An 11894-nucleotide genomic window follows, 5' to 3' on the forward strand; every position below is an offset into this window, starting at 1 on the left:
TATATATATATATATATATATATATATATATATATATATATATATATATATATATATACGTATACCACACAATCAATATATGAATGTTTTGACTGATAAGGTTTTCACATCAGAATGAATGGAAAAGTTGTTGGTTCCTGCATTTTAAATAGCTGTCAAAAGCGCACACGGACACATTGACGTACATGTAGCAGAGATTTTATCACCAAGGGACAAATTCAGTTTGGAAAAATCAAACATTAATTTATTTATTTTAATATCTGGTTCCTACTCTTGGGATCTTAATAAAACACTTAAATAACAAAACATTCTCAAAAAGATTAATTGTTCAATATGAAGACATCATTTTTATGACAATATTGTCCAACTGTATTGTCCCACCGTTTGTATGGTATATGGACTCAAAAACAAAATGTTGACCTGCAGCGCCCTCTGTTGGTAAGAACGCTCAATCATCTTTGATCGATAACACATCAACAGATCTTCCCGCAGACGCTGATGTAGGAGTAAACTTGTTATACAGTCTACCGGTGTACACATGGCCAATTTTGGATCCTTTAAGTCTAATTTCTGCACATTTTGATTACATTTCAGCAAAGCACATATACACAAGCTACATATTCTTACAACACACACACACACACACACACACACACACACACACACACACACACACACACACACACACACACACACACACACACACACACACACACACACACACATACAGTTAGCTTGAAAGATTGATGATTCATGCAGACTGGCTTTGAAGGGCTGATTCCAAACATCAGGTGCCTGGATATATTTTTTTTTACATCCTCCCAGTTTCACAGACGTAGTTATTTCCGTTGCTAGGCGCTGCCCAAGTAGCTGCCTGTTGCAGCAGCTCTCTCGTCTTTGTCCGTTTCTTGTAATTTTTTCATCTCTTTTTCGTAATATTTGTATTTGGAGTGGATCATCACTTTGTATGGTTCATGTCATGTCGGTCACGGACACCAAACTTTTTGTGGCTTCGGCGGTATTTTTTACAACTTCTCTCCTGTGTTTGTCTGGAGATCCTACATGTAACCATGGCTGCATTGCATGCAAAATTAGCTGTTAGCAGCCTGTAGCATGTCAATGCTAACTAGTGTAGGGCTTGATGATTTCCCTCGAGCTGAGGAGGAGGAGGTGAGGACGATGTGCTGGTCCTCGGATGTGAGCTGGGAGGGCACGACGTGGACCTGTCCTTCCATCCATCGTTGTTGGGAACGTGGGATCTAGCCCCGGGGGATGGATGAGCTAGCCGTGCTAACCCAGCGGCATCGTGCTGTTCACAGACGTGGCTGACGGAGCTGACATCGGACGCCGGCGCCACATTGGAGGAGCTTCGCCTGCTGTGAGCAGACAGGATCCAGGAGACAGAGACTGAACAGACTGCTGGGGAGGCTCAGTCCTGGACCCTGTGGAGGTGGAGACTGGCTGGGCTGGAGAGTGGTGGACGAGTGGTGGACGGGATGTCGTCATCTAATTTCTTATGGACCTTTTTTGCACTTTCTATACTCTTTCTTACTTTTGTTTTCTTAAATGCTGCGGTGACTCCTGAATTTCCCCTCGGGGATAAATAAAGTATTTTCTATTCTATTCTATTCTATTCTATTCTATTCTATTCTATTCTATTCTATTCTATTTTTTAGCCCTGCCTAAGCTCCTTCTTGGTAGCCTGGCTGACATCCGTACAAATCCCAGACATGAGAGAGGATGAGACGTGGGCCAAAGTTGAATTTAGGTGTATTAGGAGTATTTTACAACAATGAAATTATTCATTTGCGATATGCCAAAGGTGTAAATTAGCTGTAACCTCACTCTGGTACAATGCATCAAATGTGGACATTTGTGTTAAATGTTGTGTACATTGTCCCTTTATAAATAAATTAAATAAATTAATTTAAATGTGTGTACTTGGTGTAATGTTCTGTTCAAACTTAAATGTTAGAAAAAGGTAGTGAACAAAGAGCAATGGAAGGCACAACTGAACTGTCACCAGGGGTCTGTGTGAAGTGATTTATTTCAAACATTTAAATTAAACATGTTCATTCACATCTGACTGTGGGTTTGCAGTGAGTATTTACAGTGTAGGTTTGCAGAGTATTAGTATTACAGTGACTACTTGCAGTGATTATTTACAGTGTTGGAGTTAACGAGGTACTCACTGGGTTATCTAGTGAGTTTGCAATAGGATCTCCCTACAGTAGGTACCCTGAATTCTCTTATCTTTTGTCAGTTGATCTGGACTGATCCGGAGGCTTAATCTATCCCCAGCGAGTTTACCTTTCTGAAGAAACCACAAGCGTTGAGAGAACACTGGTAAAATCCCTGGAAAAAACACCCGGTTGGTAAAACAGGGTCACAGATCATATTCTTGAAATTGAACGGAGAGTAGAATTTACGTTAAAATAAACAAACAAATTTATGATGTAGGCCGAAAAAAAATGAGCTTCCCCTCCTTGACTGACCAGCACCTGCCACTGCTTTACAGATTTCCCAGGGTGTTTGGATGCATAGACGGGACACATGTCCACATAAAATCTACAGGAGGTTTATGTGAACTATAAAAACTTCCATTCCATTAATGTGCAAAAGTTATTGTTGTTACAATGAAACATTGTGAAGTTGCCAGAGTTCACCTTTTTTGTTGAAAAAATTTTTTTTTTAAATTTTATTTATATTTTTTATTTTTTTAAATTTGTCTTTTACTAAAGCCAGTGTGTATAGTAATGCTCATTATTGTGTTTTGTGAGAATGCATAGCCACCCCTACCCCCACATATGGCTTTTACTATTATTGTAAGTAGTAATAATACAAATTTTCCCCTGCAAAAAAGTGAATGCATTAAAAAAAATCATAATAATAAAGAAAAAATGAATAATAATAACAACCATTGTACTCATTATTATTATTATTATTATTATTATTATTATTATTGTTGTTGTTGTTGTTCCTCCTTTTCTTTTTCTTCTTTTTGAAACGATGTTGAAATGTCACTATAGAACAACTTCATAAAACAATTTAGACACTAAATCTAACTTTAAACTGTAAAGAGATTCCCACATGTAATAGTCAAAATCACATTTCTTGTGATCTATGCTTCAAATCAAGACTAAACATGATAAGTTTTTCTCTTTAAGAACCCAATAAAATAAAACCAAGATGTTACAATGGAATATGTTTTCAAGACAGCAGTTTTCTCACACACATTATCACTGATTTTCATTACACAGTACTTGTTTGCAAAGGTGAAGATGTACATGTAAGTCTTAGTGTAAAAACATCATTTTTGTGCTGTTCTCAACGGTGTGAATCAAAGAGTCTGTCTTTAGAAGAGAAGGTGGGGAGCAAATCTTTCCCCCTGGCATTCCTTCTTTCTTGTTCCCAGAGAGAAAGGTCGAGGGTCACAAGATGGAGGCTGAAAAGTCTCCCCAGCCTCTCCCGAGAGAAGGATGTCTGTACAGTCTCACATGTCCGCCAGGTGTCAATGAAAAGTCTTTGAATTTACAGCGATGTCTTATGGCTTTGCAAACATCAGAGGAAGGGATGAGGCAGACTTCAGGCTATTTCAGGATGATCATAGCACAAAAGATTATTTTTGCACTACACTTACACATTTAGACTGTCAGCAATTTTCTGCCAGCACTCCTTCCGTGCTTTAGCAGCGGCGACGGTGCTGCTTTTAACGTTAATTACATGTTTCACCTCGTCATATGTCCTCATTATCTCCTCCTGCTCCTCCTGTGTTAAGTATGCGCTCCTTCTCTCTCCGGCCTGCTCTGACGCTCCAGACTGCTCCATGTTCGCGATTGGTCAGATGCAGCGGGCTCCGCCTTACATGCATGCTCGTGCTCATTGCCTAGCTGGATCCACTTATGAGGTTGATAACCAGCGTCGTAAAACAGTGTAGCGAGACCACCGGCTACCGTACTCAGTTCAGCGAGGTAGCTCCAAGGCTATCTCGCTAGGCTGAACTTGCTTCGTAGAACAGGGCCCTGTTCTACGAAGCAAAATTGAACCTCGGTGACCTCATAGCTGGTTACGGCCATGTGTAGATAAAACTGTTTGGTTGACCAGCAGTTTTTAAGGGACCCAAGAGGAGACGGAGGAAAGGTTTGAGGGTTTTTGTTGTGAAGGTTGGATCTGGATGAGAATGAGAGTGTGGCTGTCGGTGAGCAGCTGCAGGAGCGATCCAAGAGACACTGGGAAAAAGAGAGACATACACAAAAATTAGTCTCATAAAAAACTCACGAAAAACACACAAGCACAAAACACTAAGGGTGTATTCAGACCTGGACTGTTTGGTCCACTTTAAACAGACCAGGGTTGGTTTCCCACACACGGACATTTCATGCAGGTGTGAATGGACACAAACAAACCCTGGTGCGGACCAAACAACCAGACTGAGACCCACTTTTTGAGGTGGTCTCCGTCTGCTTCTAAATGAACTCTGATGCGGTTCGTGGTTCTCCGGTGCAGGTCTGAATACAAACCAAGGTCCATCTGAACTAACTACAGGATACATGCGCCTTTTGGGCCTATAAAGCTACTGTAACCTAACCGTCTTTGGTTCATACCAGATCCTCTGTCTTCTGTTTAGCCACGCTGTTGCTAGCATGTTGTGGGTCAGGAGCATAGCGTCTCCTTGCTGCGCGCATTTGTCTTCGCTGTTCCAAAATCTGAAACTGTGTTGTTAAGCCTGCTTTGAAGGAGCTGCTCTTGAAACTGAAAATGATTTTGCAGCTCTAATAAGAGCACAAACACACATGTTTACCTCCATTTCTGTGTCTGTATTCTGTGTGCTGCCCTTTGTCAGTGCTGTACAGTGAGAGCACTGATCGTCACACACGTGGATGTGTTTAAAGAATATAGTCCAGTTGAAGTATAGTTGCAAAAAGTACCATCTGAATACGAACTGCATCAAAGGAAAAAAAATAAAGTCAGCTTTTTGTCCGGACCAAACAAGTGGACCAAAGGACTTTTCTGGTCTGAATACAGCCTTAGATTCTCTGATACAGCCTGATTGCCACGGTGAGAGCAGGAATCAACTGGCGCCGGCCCATTCCTCCACCAGAGCTTCTAATCAACCAACTTGCTGCAGGTGTGTGAGGTGCAGCCACAGGAAAACCAAGCAGCTGCTCAGGGAGGGGAGGGGGAGAAGAGAGAGCAGCCACACTGCAGCCAGGATCACCGCAAAAACAACAGTCTGGCTTAAGAAAAGCTGGTGACAGACTCAAAGTAATTTCTATACATGCACTGGGCTACCTACAGGCATATACTTATTTGTATTCTTGAATTCACAAAATGTTTGGAGTAACTTTTAACACACAATTGTGTGACATAGTTATATTATATTGCAGGTGTATTTGCAGAGTTTGTAGATATACAGTATGTTTTAGAATCAGAATTAGCAAAGATTCTGTCATTTATTTCACATAGATGATTAAAAACGTACTTCTCAGGCAACTTACCAGCAATACCATGAAGTGAATCCTTGCCAAACAAATCCATTAACATGTCCTCATCCTTCAATTGGGGAACAGTGGTCCTATTTCCCTGTACGTTGGTGGCGGTGTCATGGTTTAACTGGTGACAGTCCAGACAGATGCTTTGGAGGCGTGGTCTTGAAGGGCTTGAGAATGACACAAGCGTAAGAGCGGCGTATTCCCGTTGCTTTCATTCCCCGACAAGGGATCTGAAATAATATATAGCCTATGTAAACATGTTTTTATTAACAATACTATACAGATGTGCTTTTACTAACTTGGTTGTACACATGTGCTCATTGTTAGGGTATGTATTGCAGGAAACTTGAGGGGGGCTGGGGATTCCTGGGATTTTATGGAGCACCCAGAGTAGAGAGTGACCACAAGTGAAGTTAATGTTTATACCCAATAATAAAAAAAGAAGTAACTGTGTAACACTAATAACGCAAGTCAGTTATTACTCTTTTAGAGTTGAGGTGTTTCAGTCGAAGTGAGGAAGGTAAACAATTAAAGGAAGCAAGAGATGTGTTTCTACCAGTTTCTCTACAGATAAGTGAAGGGGGGCTGATCACCCACTTGATGAATGCCAGTCACAGACAGAGCCAGAAGACGGCCAGCAGCCAATAAGAGGGGGACAACACCTGGAGAGCCAAGATGACTAAACCTACATTCCTTAGAGAAACTCTGTTAGTGACTATATATTGGTGCTGAGAGAGAGAGTCAGGGTCAGTCTCATGAACTGTCTCTGCAACATGTAGGGAACAGGAAAATGAGGCTGCACCAGAGATCTCTGTAAATGCAGATTCTTGACCTATTGTTATCAAATTTGTGTTCAACTGAGAACCAGGACCCTTCCTGATCCTACCCCATCAACGAACTGCGCGGAAAGAGGTGAGAGGAGAATGGAGTCAAATTAATAATTTCAAGGTATTTTGGTCAGATTGATAGCATCACATTTCCAACAAGAAGTAGTTTAAGTATTTGAGAAATTTAGAGCTAAGACATCATTTGAGAGTGACAAACTATCTGTGAGGTACCCTGTCAGGATCGCAGTGTGGGAAACTGACTGAGTGCCCAGTAAAAGGTACCCTGTAAGGCAGCGTGAAAATGTACCCTGTCAGGATAACAGTGTGGGAACATGACTTAGTGCACGGTTAAAGGTACCCTGTAAGGCAGTGTGGGAAAAGTAGCTCTGTCAGGATAACAGTGTGGGAAGATTACTGAGCACCCAGTTAGAGGTACCCTGCAAGGCAGTGTGGGAAAACAGTGGAAGTAACACTAAGATGTATGTCATACACCTCACCTCATTTCCAACAGATCCTTCAAGACCGTGTCTCCAAAGCATCTGTCTGGACTGTCACCAGTGAACCTTACACCAGTCAAACTGTGACAGCGGTACTTGTTGCGCAAGGCAGCTTTCATGTTGCTTATTTTGTTTTAAGGTCCTCTATGGTGCTCTCAGAAATGCAACACTCATTAACCTTTTTTCAGGATCGTTTGCCAAACTTTCTCTTTCTCTTTGTTGGTGTCCTTTGAAGATTGACGGCCTGATAACAGCTTCTTGTTTAGTCGATATGAAGGCAATGAAATGTCCATTGCTTCCAGGGAAAAGTTTGCTCTTCAGATTCTCAGTCTCACTGTTGCCGTTTGCCATGATTATTGTTGTTTATGCTTCCGTAAGCATGTGCTATTTAAATGTGTTGGATGGGGATTTTCCAGGAGTTTCCGCCTAATTATGACGTAATCTGCACCTGCAACTCTTTCATAGTGTTATTAGTTAACTGGCCGTCATGCATGCTGCTAACGTTGCAGGCAAACGGGCCGTTCCATAACAGAATGTTAGGACTAAAAGTCCCATTTGTTAAATGGCTGGACACGCATACGGGCCCAGAGGCCTGTATGACAAAGCTGGAATTTCTGTAATTGAGGAAGCTTCAGGCTTCACCCTGGATTTTCTGTTCAACGTAACACTGCCAAAGTCCACATCATGTTGAGGTTTGTGGTTCTTTGGGTCTTTTTCTCTATGGTCAATGTCTCTTTCAGTCAGCTCCTTGTGTGTTAGCTGACCCCTTGTTAACTTCTGGGCTGTCTTCCTCCTCTCCTCTCCTCTCCTCTCCTCTCCTCTCCTCTCCTCTCCTCTCCTCTCCTCTCCTCTTCTTTACACTGCTAGTGACAGATCAGCCATTAACCACAAATCTTAAGTTTTGCGATCTCTGAAATCATGTTGAGAAACCTACATTTGAGCCAGCACACTGGAATTCTCTGAAAAATTCAAAATTAATTAAGACTATTAAATAATAACTGTATTACATTTTTCTGTTTGTAAATGAAAGTAAAAAACTGAAATTTGGTAATCAAAAGTTAATAATATGCTTTACATACTTTGCTGCTTTTTTGTAATAGCGGAGACTGGGTATGGTTGTAACATGGAAAGAGTTATAATGGCACTAATTCCACCAATCAGGGAGTCATATGATCATTTCAATAATTACCTCCTTAAACCCTGATCACATATGGGCCATTTTCAAATTTGCATACTATACTAGCAGTGCCTACTGATTCGACCAAAATGCAGTATGCAGTATGCAGTATGCTAACAAATGTCAGAGTTGTAGTATGAGAAAAACACCCGGATGACATACTGAATCGGGAAAAATCCACAGTATGCATCCGACCAGTCTGCTTCGCATACTGTTACCCACAATGCAACACGCCTGGTCCCATATCAGAAGTGAAAATGGCAGAGAGCGGAGCCACAACAACCGGAGTAGCAGAGGAATATAAATATAAGAGCCATTTCTTTTTTTATCTTTAAATCCTCATCATCTCCACCACTGAAAGTTAATATAAAATGCTCTCTCTGGCAATATATTTGCAGATAGTTACTCGTGGTTTGTTTATTTTCTACATTTTCAATAAAGTTTTTTTTGGGAAAAAAAGTCAGCCATAGCCAACTTCCATTTTCTTCGAACTGAAAACCAGCGTAGCATACTACAAAAATTAACCCAACTGAACAGTCATACTACATACTGCTTATGAAAGTAGTATGTAGTAGGCAGTGCCTACTACATACTACTTTAATAAGCAGTATGTAGTAGGCGAATTCGAAAAACAGCCATGGTGATTGTCAGGCAACAAACAGATGCCTGCAGATTCTAAAGAGAAAAAAAAACTGATTTTGATGAAAAGTAAAACCAAGACTATGGCCGTTTTCGGATTCGCCTTCTACATACTGCTTATGAAAGTAGTATGTAATAGGCACTGCCTACTACATACTACTTTCACAAGCAGTGTGTAGTATGTCTGTTTAGTTGGGTTAATTTTGTAGTATGCTACGCTGGTTTTCGGTTCGAAGAAAACAGAAGTTGGCTACAGCTGACTTTTTTTCCCCAAAAAACTTAATTGAAAATGTACAAAATAAACAAACCACGAGTAACTTATCTGCACATATATAAGCCAGAGAGACCATTTTATATTAACTTTCAGTGGTGGACATGATGAGGATTTCTTTAGTGTATTTTTTGTGACAGTGTACCACGGCCACTTAAGAAAAAAAACCCATTAACAATAAACATCACGCGCACAGTACAGTATAAAGAACGAGGAGAAGCCAAAAAAATGGAGGTGGTTGAAATATAGAGGAGAAATACAGTACTATCAAAAAATGTCATACTTTTCAATGGTTTACACTAATAATGCTGCCAGACGGAGAAGAAGACAGGCTGCCAGAAGGAGGAATCTTTTGGAAACCCTCTTACAAAATGAGTATCGCATAAGTTCCTCATTTATATATGATGTTTTACACCAGGGGGCGTCGAAGTGCTTTCAGTTTCAGGCCACATACAAATTAAATTAATATGAGGCAGGCCAGACACATGAAATCACAGATTAATACCAGTAAATTACATTGAAGGCAAGTTCTTTTGTACACCCTGTTTTAAGGGTTAGCTGGGGGTTAAGACAGGAAGCAGAAGTAAACTAATGATTAAATATACAGAAAAATACTGTCATAACACCAATACTCCGAGCAAATATGCTTATTTAAAACATTTTATTCAAATGTTAGTCCAGCTTTGTACAAAAACAAGGAACAGTAAACAGTAACCTAAAAAAAATCTCCAAAAAATGTTAAATCTACTACTCATATGTTTTGACAACATTACACGACTGCATTAATATTGTCCTTATATTCACAGCGTGGGCTTCGTGGACAGTACCTACGACTCAATGCCCACAGTCCTGTTGTCCAGCTCTACATGGGAGAGGGAGACTTAAAAAAAAGATTTTCGTTTGTCTAGACAAACAGTCAATGCCTTTGGTTCAGTGTCTGGGGTATAGAAAGAGCCACGGCTGGGGAAAGGACCTGGAGGTAGGAATCTTTCTGTGCTGGCTGGCCAGCGCCACATCATATCAGGTGACATCAGAGGCCTTTGATCTCCCCATCACGACAGTACATGATGTGGTACACCGGGTGGCAGGCAGCATCATGGATCATATTGAAGAGGGGGATTTACTTCCTGTCTGCTGCTGATCTGGAGGCCATAGGGGAAGTCTTTGCTCACCTTGCTGGCTCTCGTGCCTTCAACAAGGTGGCTGGGAGCATTGACCGGACACATATTAGAATCAAGCCACCTGCAGCAAACAAGGAAGATTATCATAACAGGTAACCTGTATACAAAATGCAAATATATAATATATAAACAATGACATTCTAAGTCTATCTGTATTTACAACTGCTGATGACTGCATTTTTTGTTTTGCAATAGGAAGCTTTTTCATTCCATTCAGCTGCAGGTGGTCTGTGATCACAAGGGCCGCTTCCTGAATATATTTACAGGTATTTATAAAGTACAGTATTAAATAAAATTAACTATTTACTTATTTGCGTACAGAATATAGGACAGATTAAGTTTTATAGTCCATTGGAATTACCCAGGAAAAGGTGTTTCAGGTATCTCTGAAAAGAAATAGAAGCAAACAATGTTAAGGACACAATGCAAGGTGATACAACAGGAAATACAAAGTAAGAGTTAATTGTGGCTCATCCAAAATTTCAACAGAACTCAACACCTGATGTGCTATTAAGTATATTCTTGAATCTCTACTTCATATTTTTATTTTGTCGGAGGGGGGACCTTTTTGACTTTGACTTGTATAAGTAAATGAGGAATTTGTACTTACCTTGTAACTGTAATTTGTGTAATTATTAATAAGGACAGTTATTAATTATCAAATAAGTTTGAGTGTTATCATACACAGAATCTATGATTATACCATGTTCGATAAATTAACATCACCTTTTCTCGCAGGACTCCCTGGCTCTGTACATGATGGAACAATATTTATGTCCACAAACTAAACAAGGCCCCATCCATTAGGTTAAACCATCTCCAGGATGCAGTGGTGGCTTCTCCTCCCTCTGTGCTGATCCCTGTCCTAGGAGCCTTAAGTTCCTGAATGGCACACACAGATTGTCAGGTGTTTTTGGAGGTCGACAAACTCTGGAGACAGAAGCTTTTTCATTCTTACTTTGTATTTTTGCTTCAGATTTTCTCACTTTCTCTTCAACTTCCCTGGCTCCACCCTACCCTCCAAGCCGTAGTCCTTCAAAAACACCCTATTAAAAACAATGAATCACAATTTACTGTGCACATTAGAACACGACTACATTCCGAGATGTTATGGCATAATACCACTTACTGTACACCAATGGCAAGACATGTTAGGAGAACTTACTCAAATCCTATGATGGCAGCATTTCGCTGACCACTAAACAAGACCTCATTAGCCGTCCGCCAATGGATCAGGGCCTCCGTGTCCTGCTCCGTCCCTGAAAGAAACAGTTCTTTAATGTAAAGACCGTGTTGTCCAATATCTATTTAGCTGATAACCAGCTAACAGTTTTGTTATTTTAGCTTAGCAGGTAAAGGACTTAACATCACCCTCCTGCCGTTACGAACTGTAACGAAAAAAAAAACTACAATAACACTGAGCATTTTACAATTTACTACCCAAAATAACGTGTTGAAAGGGTAAAGATAAAAAGAAATGGATCTTACATTTATATCCCTCTGCTGCTCCAGTTGTTGCTCCACTTTTTGCCATTTTCACTTCTGATATGGGACCAGGTGCGTTGCATTGTGGGTAACAGTAGGCGAAGCAGACTGGTCCGATGTATACTGTGGAATTTTCCCGATTCAGTACTTCGGCCGGGTATTTTTCCCTTACCTCAACTCTGACATTTATTCGCATACTGCGTACTGCATACTGTGTACTACATTTTGGTCGAATCAGAACGCACTGCTAGTACAGTATGCAAATACGAAAACGGCCTATATTTTGTTAAGTACTCATACTATTCCAGATAAAACCATTTGAAAA

The sequence above is a fragment of the Halichoeres trimaculatus genome, unplaced genomic scaffold (assembly GCF_033239565.1).
Source record: "Halichoeres trimaculatus isolate MK-OKI-2021-1 unplaced genomic scaffold, fHalTri1.1 fHalTri1_scaffold_16, whole genome shotgun sequence".
Lineage (NCBI taxonomy): Eukaryota > Metazoa > Chordata > Actinopteri > Labriformes > Labridae > Halichoeres > Halichoeres trimaculatus.